This window comes from Giraffa tippelskirchi, chromosome 6, assembly GCF_054371585.1.
Source record: "Giraffa tippelskirchi isolate mGirTip1 chromosome 6, T2T-mGirTip1v1.2.pri, whole genome shotgun sequence".
Classification (NCBI taxonomy): Eukaryota; Metazoa; Chordata; class Mammalia; order Artiodactyla; family Giraffidae; genus Giraffa; species Giraffa tippelskirchi.
Window position 1 is genome coordinate 109,248,610 of NC_137280.1, and position 15,051 is coordinate 109,263,660.

At 37.2% G+C, this 15,051-nt stretch overlaps 1 protein-coding gene across 1 annotated transcript in view; it reads right to left on the reverse strand.

The window, feature by feature from the left end:
- The window catches only part of PRR16 (proline rich 16), a 936,482-nt gene that overhangs the window by 612,309 nt on the left and 309,122 nt on the right, over nucleotides 1-15,051 (reverse strand). The window contains exon 5 of the mRNA XM_081499071.1: nucleotides 8,605-8,720. The gene's annotated coding sequence lies outside the window, so the exon portion shown is untranslated. The remainder of the gene's footprint in view (nucleotides 1-8,604; nucleotides 8,721-15,051) is intronic.

Below are 15,051 nucleotides of genomic sequence, written 5' to 3' on the forward strand. Positions count from 1 at the left end.
TGCCCGTCTGGCTTTCTTTATATTCTTGGCCCAATTTTCTTAAATCTCCATATCAAATAGATGTCTCATCAGCTTTCCAAGTCTTCCTAAAGCCCACACAGCAACAAAGACCTAGCACAGCCAAAAATAAATAAATAAATAAAATTTTTTTGGAAAAAAAAGATCACAATTTCTACAGCCTCTAGTAGTTATTTCTATACTCTTAATGACAGGCTCAGTCTTAGTTAAATCAGTTAAAGAAGTTTCTTTTTTCTCAAATTTACAAAATGTTGATCCATTCTAATGCAGTTTTATTCTACATTATGAGGTATGTCTTCCTGGGAAGCAGCAGCATACTTAAGTTTTTTTTTTCAATGTAATATAATGGGTTTGATTTGGAAGATGCAAGTTTATTCTGCATTTTCTCTTTATCTGAGCTTAACAGTACATGTAGCTATTCTCCTTTTGGTCCATCACACATAAAAAAATTGTTCATGCTGTTTTACCATCACGCAAATCTAAGTGAGGCTCTAACAACAATTCATGGTACCAGCATTCCTCAGAGTCTTATCTTTTATTTCTCTCTACTTTATATGCCCATTTTTTAGGGGTAACATTGAATTTTGAAAGCCAACTTTCAATTACAGTGTATTCAAAAACTGCACTATTCATACCTGGCTGAAATTTCCATGAGGACTCTATTTGGACTACTGTTTCCCACTATCGTTTTAAGTGAGCATTTTTTTTCTCTTTACCCACTCTGAATGATACTAAACTACCCAGTCATTATCCCTTTGGCCAGCCTCTACTATTTTCTGTTCCCCTTTCCTTTTACTCCAGTAATTACTTGCTTTTGGTTCTTTTTATAGGCCAACCAATTCATCACATACATTCAGTATTTTCTCATAATATTCACTATAAAAACTGTCTCTGACATCTCGCCAATATCCTACTGGTCTCACTATTTCTGGTTTTATTTAAATGCTAATTATTTTGGTCTTGGGCATTTTGGAAGCATTAATGAGTACATGGGAAAACTGATGGTCCTAAAATTTTAAGGTCATTAACCCAGCTAGTCATTAACTCACAAAAAAGGTCCTTACAGGAAAGAAGGTGTTTATTATTCCTGTATCATCTTTAATTTTAAAAAAGGACCTATTTTCCCCTGGTACTACTGGTTTTTTTAGACACAACAGGATTTATGAGTTTAAAACAAATTTAGGAAATGTCAAAGAAGAATTTTTAGTTATTATCAGTTAGTGAGTCATTTTAATTATATACAAGGGGAGCCAATAAGTAGATTAATTTCTTTAATTACAGACAAAATCAGAAGAGAAGGTGAACACACAACTGTTTGCGAAGAGTACAACACTCCCTAACCCAATCTCCTTGGGTAAGCAACAGCCAACAAAGAGACAGTCAAGATATTCACAAGGAAACAATTTTACTCATTTCCAGATTCTCTGAGAAGCAGAGCATAGAGCAAGTTTTGTAGTAAGACATATGCAACCCCATCCCTGAGTAATGCCTCTGGGCCCTTTCTCTTATGAGAATTTCCCAACTCCCCTCAATTTGACCAACCTCAGCTCCCAACACTAATTGGCCATGAGGTCAATTCCCTCTAACATAGAACAATGAACTGAACATTGCTTGGGGAAAAATGTCTTTATATCAGCATGTACGTATATAAACAGTAAAGTTGGACAAAATGCTTATGGCTCTTCTTGTATAATCTTGATGCAACCCCTATAGTCTTAGAGCACTTTTTTATAAGTGGCATGAGATGTGACAGGATCTCCTTGTGCTTTTCTTGCCCAGACCTGGGTCAACCATTTCTCTAGAGACCCTCATTTCTTTGTCTAAATGAATGTATTCAGAAAATAAATTCTGAGTACTAAGTGGGCTCATTGCTGTAAGGGTATTCTTATATCTATACCTTTCCAGTTTATAGCCCGAGAAAATACACCTATGCTTTCAAGTCCAAGTCAACACTGGCAGATAAGACAAAGATTCACTGTGAAGCTAATGAGCTCCTTCTAAGGTTCTATACTTAATTCAGTATTTCTAATTTTTCTTAAAAAGATTCTCCACAATTGTATAAGCTTCAAGGCTTAACAAAAACCCTGTATTCCTATATTCTCATACCCAAACACAGGGTGTTCTTTATGTTCTACAATACCATTTATGTAATCTGCCTTCCCTGATAGCTCAGTGGTAAAGAATCTGCCTGCAATGCAGGAGACCCTGGTTTGAGTCCTGGGTTGGAAAGATCCCCTGAAGAAGGGATAGGCTACCCACTCCAGTATTCTTGGGCTTCCCTTCCGGCTCAGCTGGTAAAGAATCCACCTGCAATGTGGGAGACCTGGGTTTGATCCCTGGGTTCGGAAGATCCCCTGAAGAAGGGAAAGGCTACCCACTCTAGTATTCTGGCCTAGAAAATTCCCTAGTTGTTCAGTCGTGTCTGACTCTTTGCAATCCCATGGACTGTAGCCTACCAGGCTCCTCTGTCCATGGAGTTTTCCAGGCTAGAATACTGGAATGGGTTGCCATTCCCTTCTCCACTGTTTAGTCCATGGGGTCGCAAAGAGCTGGACATAACTGAGCGACTTTCAATCTGCCTTCTTTGACAGTGAAAACCACGATTCCCCAAAGGATCAATATATAAACTCACCTTCTTTATCTTCTAATATACTTAAAATAATTTTGGAATTACATTATCAATAGCAATACCTACAAAAAACCTAAGTCCAGTTTAAGATTTCATTGTCATTCTGTGCTGTGAATGAATTCTAACAAAGGGCTGTTCAAAGCTATTTGAATTTTTACTTTGTGTGGTTGTATTATCAATTTCATAACATCAGGTTCATTTATATGTGTTTCTATTTAATTTTAGGGGATTTTACTGATAATTTAATCTTATTTTCACTAAATATTTACATTACTCAAAACTCAAAATGATAAAGCTAGAGATAGCATTCCTATCCTTAACCTCTCCGATCTGTTCCTACCCATCCTAGGGTCTCTGCTCTGAAATGTCACTTTATCCCTGTTCCTCTGTTCCTCTTTATCGTTCTTAAGTTTCTTTACAGTCCTTAAAACTACCTTTCACTATAGGACATAATTATACATTTGTGGAATGAGATATAACAATATCCATTCCATTTAACCCATCCTCTATTGAATGGTATGCAAGTTTTCCCCAGTCTTTCACTGTTGCAGACCCTGCTGTCATGAACATCCATTTACTTATAGTTGCATTCATTTTTATATTTAATATATTTAAAATATTAATCTTCAACAAAAGTCAGTGTATAGTACAGAAGAAACAAAAATTTAGATGTGTTTTATAAGATAAAGATGATTTCAAAGACATTTCCTACCTATGGCAGCTTCAGTTTAAGCTGCAGACTTACAGATAGTATATATTGGTTTCACTTATTCTCAGTGGTAAATGCTTGAGTGGATGCAATACCTTGAGAAAAATAGAAGAAAATTATTTCTAAGGTTCTACATAACCCCAATACTCCATGTATCCAAAGCTCTTTTGGCTGTATAAAATACACCAGTTTGTTTTAACCCATTTTTCCCAGATCTTTTAAGACATTAATGCATAAAATGATAGAAGTCTTTTGGAATAGAGTATTTACATATACAGGTAGTATTAGATTTGATGCTTACATTAATGTTTACATTTGATGTTTAATTTGATGTTTACAGCAAAAATAAGGACAGTAATGGATAACACTGATTTTTTTTTTTTAATCTTAGTTCATAATGATACTGTGAAAAAACAAAGCGAAAGAGAAGAGGACCAGCTGTGTATGTCGTAAGTGGAATACCAAAATGTGAACAATTTGGAAATCTAGGAGAAAGGTATTCAACTGTTCTTTAAAATGTTTCAAAATTTTAAAAAAATTGGGGAAAGGAAAACAAATCATGAAGATGAGTCTGAAAAGCAAGGAGCAGGTACATAGTGAGATACAGCGACATCTGCCTCTTTCTCACCCTTCTGTTCCTCATCGTACTTTCTCTCTAAAAAAATAAGTTGCAGTGAATTCCTGCTTTGACAAACATAACTCCAAACATAACTCCATGCACAGTGTGCTATGGATAATGCTTTCTCAAGAACTATTTTATTTTAAAATATAAAAAGGTACATTAGAGGAGTTCCTGGGAAGTGGAAGGGGCATTTGAAACTAATCCAAACATAAATGTAAATACTGTAATAGCAGGATATTTCATGTGTCTATTTGATAGGCAAACGGCAACACAATCCTAATTAAATGCAGTCTCTTTAGAAATGCATACTGAACATACAATAGTAGTAACTTTACTATTAACATTTATTCTAAATCCAAAGGTGATTTAGGAAATGTTACATAACATACATTTCGGGGAAGTGTCAAATTAAACTAAGGAGGGCTGGTCTGCTTATCCTTCATTCCCAGCTTCTCACCTCACTTTTAGATTCCCACCGCTTCAGGGGGTTGTCATCCTAAGCAGGCATTACTTATTCATTCAGTTTGTTTCTCCTCACCACCGAAAGCTTATCTCTGCTTTGTGTCTGCTCTATTCAACCCTCTGCTCCCCAATTCCTAAGCACTGCATGGAGATTCACCTTCTGTATCCGTTTCCTTCATGGTCCACAGTATTTGCTGGCTAGCCTTAGAAATCATTCCTGCTTAGCATGCTAATTAGGAGAATCAGTTGACCACTCCCTAAGTGTATTAACTGCAGCCTTCTGACAAAGATACCACAACTTCCTAACGCCTTATTTACATCAACGTTATTCCTACAATTTTCTCTGTAAACTACAGGCCTGTGCACATCTTTATAAAACACATTACTTAATAGCGAAATTATTTGCTAAGGTTTTTACTGTATCCCAATTAGATCAAGTTCTTTCAGGGCAGATATCCTATCTTCAACATTTTTGTATCCCTACACATAACCCAACACTTAGCACATTATAAACGCTCAGTAAAAGACCATGGGACTTAATTATCAAATTGAAAACAATTTATTTCCAGAAACACTTCAACCTGGAAGTAGACTGTGCATTTCAGAGAGAATTCTTGGTTTTAGGAAAAACGAACCTAGTAAGCAGAAACAAGCAGGGAGACCAAAGACCAGTAGCCTTTTCCAGTTGCCAGAAAAACTCCCTGCGGTTGAATGCAGGTAGATTCAAAAAAAACTGTGAGCTGAAACAAGGGTAGCCTTATGGGAGAAGGGTCCTCAATACCCAACCTTGAGAAAATCCAACCAAAAAGCCCATTTCAAAAGAACAGAATTTGAGCCATTTTTGTTAACCTTCACTTTAACCCAGGTGATTCTTGTTAAACTTAGAAAGAAAAAAAAAAATTAAAAAACTTACTCAAAACAATTTTCCAGGAAGAAAGTACAATAGATTATATATGTTCACCAATCTACTCCTGGAACTTAAAGCCTTGATCTATATACTATCCTGTTCCTACACAAAGCAACAGTAGTTCTAGAAAATAAAAAAAGAAGAGACTATCTTGAAAGGCAAACTACAATCACGGGGTTAGCCTCTACAGTATACTACAGTAGAGACCAAATTCTATAACTTTCAACTATGGGAAACAACTTGCAATACTATAGTTCTCTAGACCTGAGAGATTCTAAGAGTGAAAATGAACTGGGGTGAAGGTAGAAGACCAGAATTCTAGACTCAGCATCAGTTTCTTCTGTTCCACCAAGCAAACCACTTACCTTCACCTCCCAGTCTTAATCTGAAAGTTGAATATGTTGAACTTGACATGATTTTCAGGTTCTTTCAAGGCACATTATTTAAAAAAAAAAACAAACAATAAAACACCCATGTCTGGCTTTTTTATGCAAATAAAAGCAAAAAGTGGTGAAACTGCCCATAAACTGTCCTGGGTTATCCTGCCCAGACCTAGCTCACAAGACCAAAGCTGTTATCTCACGATTTTACTCTCAGGAGTTGGGAATGCTGACTGCAGATTGCTTACAGCTGATTCCACTCAAGGAATTAATCTCAGATGCAGGGGGTTACTGGTAACAAACACCTCTTCCCAAAGAACAACCTCCAACTATCAGTCATTGCAGAGGTACAGAGGCTCAGCCCTCTTGCCTCAGTTTAGGACATCTCTAAAAGGCAGTCCTAGGTCTAGAGCAACCTAGTTTAAAAAATCCAGGTGCCAGTATTATTTTGTGTTTGTTTTTAAGATTTCCAAACCTCTATTCTGAGATGCAATTACTTTACAACGTCTGATCTTTGTAAGAATTTATTTGAAACTTTGTCAGGAAAAACCAAAGCAGTCTTTGTTGTTGTTCAGGTGCTAAGTCTTTGCGACCCCCATGGACTGCAGCATGCAGGCTTACCTGACCTTCACTATCTCCAGAGTTGGCTCAAACTCATGCTCATTGAGTCAATGATGCCATCCAACCATCTCATCCTCTGTTGCCCCCCTTCTCCTTCTACCTTCAATCTTTCATCTTTAGTCTGGAGTTAATTTTGCCTCAATAATAAAGCAATAAATAACCTTCTGAATACTCTGCTCAACACCCACCTCCATGTGGCTGATGGGAATTCCAACAATTTCTGACCCTCTCTGTGCTCAGGGTATTGTTTTGATTGCTCCTTTTTGGTAGTTATTTTCCCAGCTTTGAGAAGTCAGATGAAGATCCCACACTCTCAAAGATGTTTGGAGCACCCTCTCCCTCTTTCTCTCAATCTCTCTCTGCAGCTCTCTCCTTTATTTTTCTCTGAGAACTCTAACCACATCAACACTCCCAAACTCCCAAAGCTGTCTCCTCAGCTCAAAATACAAGTGAGAACACAAGACTATATCAAGGAAATGAAGCATCATGATCAAACTGACCAAGTTTATGTGTCAATCCATGCAAATCTACGTGATGTTTCTCAAAAAAGTATCAGTCAGTATGATCCCCTTTCCTAGAAATCCCAGACATATCTGAAATACAGAACAAGTACACTCCCCAGGAAGTTTTATTAAGATGTTTAATTAGCAGAATATACTATAAAACACATATACCTAGAATCATTGACATTTCTGAGATGATTTCAACCTACAAAACCAAATACTCTTACACCCAGGTAAACTGCCAATAACTGAACTACCAGCATTCTTCCCATGGCCTCTAAACCACATGGTTTTGTAGTAAACAAAGATGGAATTTCTGTACAACAAACTCCCCTATTTTCAGAGAACTTTTTGGTCTCCCCTGACAGTTGTGGGTCCCTGCAGTCATGCTGGAATCATATACTCTTGTACTCAAAGACACAGAGTTATATAAATCAAGATAAGCTCAGAAAATTTTCCACCTACCAGAAATCTGGAATGAAACCTAGAGATACCAATTAATTTCTTTGGTGCCTGAACTAAAATGACCTTTACAATTGTTTGCAGCTCTTACATGGAAAAGCTGAGATAAGCTGATCTACAGAGAAGTGAGTGAAGATGAGATACAAAGAGAAATAGATTTGGGAGAGAGTGAATAAGGTTATAACAGCTTTGCAATTCTCAGTAATCTCCCTGTGTGAGATACATCTACATTTCCTGACATGAATTCCAATAAGAAACAACTGGGTTCACAAAAAATTCCATTTGGGCCTTTCTGTACAATGTTATGTAAAAACACAAATGAACTTTTTGGCCAACTCAATATTTTAATAAATTCTTCTTTTTCACTTAAACTAGAATAACATAAAAATTGACACAGCGTGCCTTATGGGATGTAATCAAAATGCAACTTTTATCTCCCATTGTCCCTTTAAACTTTATTCACTAAAAGAAAAATTTTCTCTTGCCTTTGCATGAAATTCTTTCTCTAGTAAACCCCGTAAGTTTGTTTTTATTTAAGTATAAAATGTCCTCCAGTCACTTTAAAATCAAAAACTGCCTCAGTTCTCTAAAGTATCTGGGCCTTGATAAATACTCAGTTTTTCTCTCAGGCTACTACTGACAGTTAGCAACTTGCAAGTGGAAATGCGGGAGAAGCTGGGTGGGGGCATCATCTCCTTTCTCTACCCACCATGTCTCCTCTAACTAGTTTCTGACATCCACAGGGTTGAATCCAGGGGGGAAAGAGGTGCTGGGGTCAAGAGCAATCATACAGGAAATGCTAGAATCAACTACCAATAGGCTCCTCTCGGAAAGATGTTCAGATGCTCACATATTTCATCAGAACCTTTGTGAATTTTCCAGAGGAATACCCCAATCACTGCAGGCTTAATCCCTACAATTCCTGCAACGTGACAAATACACATATTCTTTTGGTAGCCCTCTCTTCTTTGGCCCTCACATTCCTAGGAATACAGGTAATCCATGCCATACAAAACTCTTTTTTGGAGTTCTCAAGTTCTCTGAGAGGTTCTCTTGAACAGAATTAGACATGGCTTCACCATTTCTGTCTTTCCTATGAGTTCTACCCTTGGTGCATGGAAAGAAGGCATTCTTTGCACAACGGCCACTAGGAGTGAATTACATTTCAGACAGTCCTCTGTTCTCTTCCTTTGCCCTGGTGCCACCAGTTGACAGCAACAGCCCCTCACCTGTACTTGCAGATAGATCTTACGTTTTCTGAGTTGTCCTATTGAGGCAGAAGGACTCTCACCTCTTTCTCATGGAGAAGTGGGAGTCTAGGCAAGAGTTCACAAATCTCTTCTTTTGTCTTCCCTGGGTCCTTTTATGCAATTGACCTGGATCATGGTGCCTGAAAGGTCCAAGAGTCTAAAAAAAAAAAAAAATCTGTCTGCTTTGTTCATTTCAATACAGGACCTTTGCTTTGTGTGTAGCTCCCATTGCATCCTGGTACCTCAGGAAAGTTACATTTTATCATGCAACATTAACATTAGTTGGTTTCTGTTACTCTTCCTCCCATCCCTGACAAAGAACCATTAATGAAGCATCCCCAATATTTATGGTGAATAGCTACATTATAGGCTTTATGAACATGAAGGTAAATCTCACTGTTGAATGACTGTGTTAATGGAAGGTAACTGTTCTCCGAGTCAAGAATTTGAGTCACATTAACTCAAATGAGCTAGCAAACAATTCTATATCCTTATCCATGTGTTATCTTGAATTTCTTTATCCAGAGTGGACTAGAAAGTAAACCTTGTGAAATGGTTTAAGGAAAAGATTATTCTTATTTAGAAAATAGAGGTTGTGAAAGTATCAAAAGTATAAAAGGCTAGGAGTATAGAATATGACTGTGGCTTAAATCTATGACTATTATCATAGACGGAGAAGGAAAATGCAACCCACTCCAGTACTACTGCCTGGAAAATCCCATAGACAGAGGAGCATGGTAGGCTACAGTCCATGGGGTCGCAAAGAGTCGGACACAACTGAGGACTTTACTTACTTTCTTTCTTTTATTATCACAGAACCCACGAGATCATTAATTCACTGAAGAAATATTAACTGGGTACCTAAGCATGTACCTGGAGAAGGACATGGTAACCCACTCCAGTATTCTTGCCTGGAGAATTCCATGGACAGTGGAGCCTCGCAGGCTCCAGTCCATGGGGTTGCAAAGAGTTGGACACGACTGAGCACCCATCCACCACCACTTTGCATGTACAATCCATTATGATGGATGATAAGTACAAATGCTGAATAAAATGGGCATGATTCCTGCTTCTTTGAAGATTTCTGTCTATATTCACTTTAGCTAAACACAAGAAAAAAAAGAAAGATTCATGAAATTATTTCCGCCAGTGCCCTACTTACTCATCAAGGAAGAGAGAAAATTGTGATGAAAGGTAAAATCTGTTTAATTTATGATGTGAAAATATGTACAGGAAACATGTGCCTTTAGTCATAAATGTGAATGCTTAGAAAGCCAGGTGCTTGTACAAATTTTTTCCATGAGGCAAAAATAAATGAACTGACCTTTAACAGAGTAATGGTAAAGAAACATTTTTGCTGTGTATAATATGAAGTTAACAGGAAAAAAGAATAAGGTAACCACATTTCTGCAGAATTGCTCTCCTCCAATCTGAAGAAATTAAAGGAAGATGAGGGATGTAGCCCAGGACAGGAGCTCAATGCCTGAAGAGGAAAACACCTGTAAATACATACACACACATGTCATATGTAGTATAAAGAACAGCCATCCTCGTTCACCAATGCTGCTTTCATCTTGCACATTCAAGGAGGATAAGGTTGCCATTATAATAATGATGACATGTAAGATACTATAGGGTTTATTTTGCTAACAAAAATCCAATTTTAAATTTTATAAACTACCTTATTCCGTTATTTATGATGTTCTTGAATGTTTTATTTACATTTTCCTTTATTAGAGATATATAGGACATGGATTCTGAAGAATTATCTCTCAGACTGTCAAGAGACCTAGTTTTACCTAAAGCCAGCTGATTTAAGTCCTAGCTGACACCCATGGACAGTCAGACAGCCCTGCAAACCATGAATATTTAGAAACCTGCTTTAAAAGACTTTATCAGAAATGAATGATGATAATCTGCATTGTTACTTCTGGATACTCTGCATGTACTTAGCCAGTGTCTACTACTATTCAATACTAATTGATGCTTCTTTTCTAGATTTTGGAACTCAGAACAGTCTCTTGAGAATGACTTACAATTAGGGCTAATTCATATTTCGGCTCAAGACGCTCTTGAGATCAAAAGGAGGAATTATTCCAAGACAGGGAAACAACCTAAATGTTCACTGATGAATGAATAAAGATGTGGTACATAAGTACAATGAAATAGTATTTAGCCATAAAAAAAGAATGAAACATTGCCATTTGCAGCAACATGGATATACATACTCAGTGAAGTAAGTCAGACAAAGACAAATATCGTATGATATAGCTTATATATGGAATCTAAAATATGACACAAATGAACTTATCTACAAAACAGAAACAGACTCACAAACATAGAGAACAGACTTGTGGTTGCCAAGGGGAAGAGGGGATGGGGGAGGGATGAACTGGGAGTTCGGGATTAGCAGATGCAAACTATTATATATATTAATATAATGTATAAACAACAAGTCCCTACCATTTAGCACAGGGAACTATATTTAATTTCCTATAATAAACCATAATGAAAAGAAACATGAAAAAGAATGTATGTGTGTGTATGTATATATGTACATATACATATATATATACATACATACATATATATATAGCTGAGTCACTTTGCTATACAGCAGAACTAAGACAAATTGTAAATCAATCATATTTCATTAAAATAAAAAAAAAAATTAAAGGAAGAGCTATTAATAAATATGCCAAACAAGAGTTATAAGCCAGTAAATGGCAACTCATGATCACCCTAGCTGAGTTTTCAATCAAACTACCTAAATGCAGAGTCTAGGACATTTGCTTTTCTTGAATAGAAGAATAAAAATGTAACTCTGAAGGAAGCAGATGTCACAATGTGAGGAGATACACACCATGTGTGGAGGCTCATGGCTGAGCCGTGTGTATCCTCAGCTGCTTAAACTGCTAAAGATAGAAGCAAGGAAGAAAGGAAAAAGATTTGATCTGACACCTCACTGCCCACACAGTGTCCACCTCCTCCAGATGGTGGCTAACTCATAGGCTCTCTGAGTTAATAACTAGAGGGCTCAGGATGAGTATGACATTGACTCATGAACCATGCGGTCCCACCACAGAAAAGCAGAGCAACTGGGAGCAAGACTTTCCAAAAGAGTAAATTTTGCCAACTCACTTACAAATTGCGACTCTACATGATTGCTCTGGGGAAATTTAGGCTAGTATAATTTGCCAACTATTTATCTTTAAATATAAATTATTTTCTCAGTACCATCTTCCTAGATTCCATATATATGTGTTAATTGCAGGGCAGCAATGGAGTTGCAGATATAGAGAGCAGACTTGTGAACACAGCGGGAGAAGGAGAGGGTGAAACAAATTGAGAGAGTAGCATTAAAAGATATACTTTACCATATATAAAATAGACAGCCAGTGGGAATATGCTATATGACACAGGGAACCCAAAGCAGGTGCTCTGTGACAACCTGAAGGTGGGGGGAGATAAGGAGGGAGGTGGGAGGGAGATTTAAGAGAGAGGGGACCTATGTATACCTAGGGCTGACTCATGTTGACATATGGCAGAAACCAACACAACATCATAAAGTAATTGGCCTCCAATTAAAATTACACTTTAAAATAAATAAATAATAATTTTCTCTATTAATATCTATACTAGAATCTTTTATGTCAACAGGACTCTGACATTAGGGTTATTTATGTAACTTAAGGTTATCTCTCTGATATACCCAGCAGGATCCTGGATCACCTCCCATATTCAGAAAGCTATGCTGCTGTTGCTGCTAAGTCACTTCAGTCGTGTCCAACTCTGTGCGACCCCATAGACGGCAGCCCACCAGGCTCCACTGTCCCTGGGATTCTCCAGGCAAGAATACTGGAGTGGGCTGCCATTTCCTTCTCCAATGCATGAAAGGGAAAAGTGAAAGTGAAGTCGCTCAGTTGTGTCCGACTCTTAGCGACCCCATGGACTGTAGCCTACCAGGCTTCTCCATCCATGGGATTTTCCAGGCAAGAGTACTGGAGTGGGGTGCCATCGCCTTCTGCAAAAGCTATAGATAAGTGCAATTTTCTAACGACCTCTCAGAAAATGGTGGGCTATGTCAAGAGCATTTGTGTTTATTCCTGAAACAGAAAGGCATAACGTTATTTGAATAAATTACTTTTTTGGAATTATCTTTGCTATTGATACATTATCAAAATGGAAAATCATGAATTTATAACACATTCTTTCTACACTTTCATTCACTTGTTCATTCATTAATTTATTCAACAAATGTTTATGTCTACCAAGCAGGAGGCATTGCGCTTGGTTGTAAGGACACAGTGATGGATAACCCACAGCATGGCTTCTGCCTTTATAAAGCTTTCCACTTAGTGAAGGAGACAGACTACAAAGAAGTAAATAAATCTACAGATCAAGAATATGGTCTGAGTCACTAGGAAATAAAAAGGGGATATATTTAAATAGAGTGGTCAAAGAAGGCTCTTGGAGAAGGTCTCCACTTGCTCCATTCTTTGTTACTGCCTTTAAATTCTCTCTCTTTTTTCATTTCTTCAAATTTCTAATCTTAAGTGGCATATCCTGATGAATTCATTTTCTTTCTTCTTCATATTTATTTGGTTGCCTTATTATTTTACACTTTTACTCCCTCTTGTGTATGTGGCCTGACAGCTAGCAATTCTTATGAAAATTCCCCATTTTTCTCTGGTATATGGAAATTTAAAATCAAAACTTTATTCATCATTCACCTCATGTTTACAACTTTGTCACATTATACTAGAAAATACTGTTTAACATGTGAAACAAGGGTCAGAGCATGTTCTATAACCTTTTATTTGAAATTTTTTGTATGACTAGTATTGTTTTTCTAGAAAAAATAATCAAATCAGTTAGTGAGGCTACTTGTCCCATGAACACAACTTGGGTTTCTGATTTTCTGTCCTATGGCTCAGAATTTTAATGGGATTCTTCTAAATACTTAACAAAGCATCTGCAACATCAGATCGAGGCATAAGAAGGTGTTTCTCATCATTTTATGTAAGCAAGTCAACAAATTCATTAAACTGCATATGGTGGGGTATATAAGCATAGCCTTGTCCCTTCAAGCTCACAGGCCAGTAGAGCAGAGAAATTTGCTTTCATTACTAAGTAACATCCATTTATCTAAGTTTCATTAGTCTATTGGTAATAAATGGGGCTCATATTAACAATAATAACTCTAATTTCACTAGTTCTTATCTGATTGCTGAAGCATAGACTTCAACTCCATGCTGAGCCCCCACTAATATTTCTGGTGTCTGCCAGGTACTATATTCTGCTTCTCCCAAGGGACAGAACTGCAGGCACTGCTATCTCACTTGCAGAACATAGTACTGTCAATGTTTATTTATAATCTCATGCCTAGTCGCTCAGTCGTGTCTGACTCTTTGCAACCCCATGGACTGTAGCCCACCAGGCTCCTCTGTTCATGGGATTTTCCAGGTAAGAATACTCAAGAGGGTTGCCATTCCATTCTCCAGGTCACCTTTCCAACCCAGGAATTGAACTGGGATCTCCTGCATTGCAGGCAGGTTCTTTAAGAATTGAGCTAAATCTACTCTCTTCCTAGCACCCAGCTTTGTTATTAACCTGATCTACTGTGCCTGAATCCTATTCTTGAAGTGAGCAGAGTCCTTTTCCTGCAAAAATTAAAAATATTTTTTTTTTATCTTTGTTCTCTATTAAAGTCATTGGGCAAATTTTTGGGGTTTTTTTTGCATCATAAATCTATTTTCTATTTTATATACTGGGGTTCCGCCACATGATTCCTTACACTATGAATGATGACTTTATAGCTGAAGCTTGGAACCACCTCGCTAAAAGCAAATTTCTATATTAATATTAAGGCCTTGCATTAAAAAGGTAAGAGACACAGGTAGAGGAAAGATAATTAAAGTTACAAAGAAAAAACTAGACAGGAAAATAAGTGATCTAAGTATAATTCTGGGTTGTCAAGAATTTTTTAAAATTTCAAAGAACAGGACAATCCAGATCTCTTTGCACTCATCTATCTCTTCCTCTACTCTGCTGATGTAGTATCTGCTATCAGTCTCTAGCACTCAAGGCAATCCTTAGACCTCAAATGAATGTATACAGGTTTCCCTGAAAATTTCTGTTTGTGATTACTTTGCCTTAAAGAATAGAGGAAATGGGAGTTGCCAGTTGTCAAGTATGTTTATATAGCAAGGGTTCTGTTTGTTAATATCCTGTCTTAAGGAAAGAAGAGATGGGAGTTTTGAGTTGTCACATTGATTTTAGTGTTGAATAGATTGCTTTAAAAAAAGACAGGCATAAGCTTGCATTTGTCAGCAATTGCTAACAATAAAAGTTGTCTATTTCTAGCAGGGTGGTATTTTATTTCACTAAGAAGTCAAAAGTTAAAGACTTGATAAAAAATAATCTCCTACTTGTGGTGACTGAAATAGAAAAAAGCACACAAAGAAGATCAAAACCAGTGAGAGGAC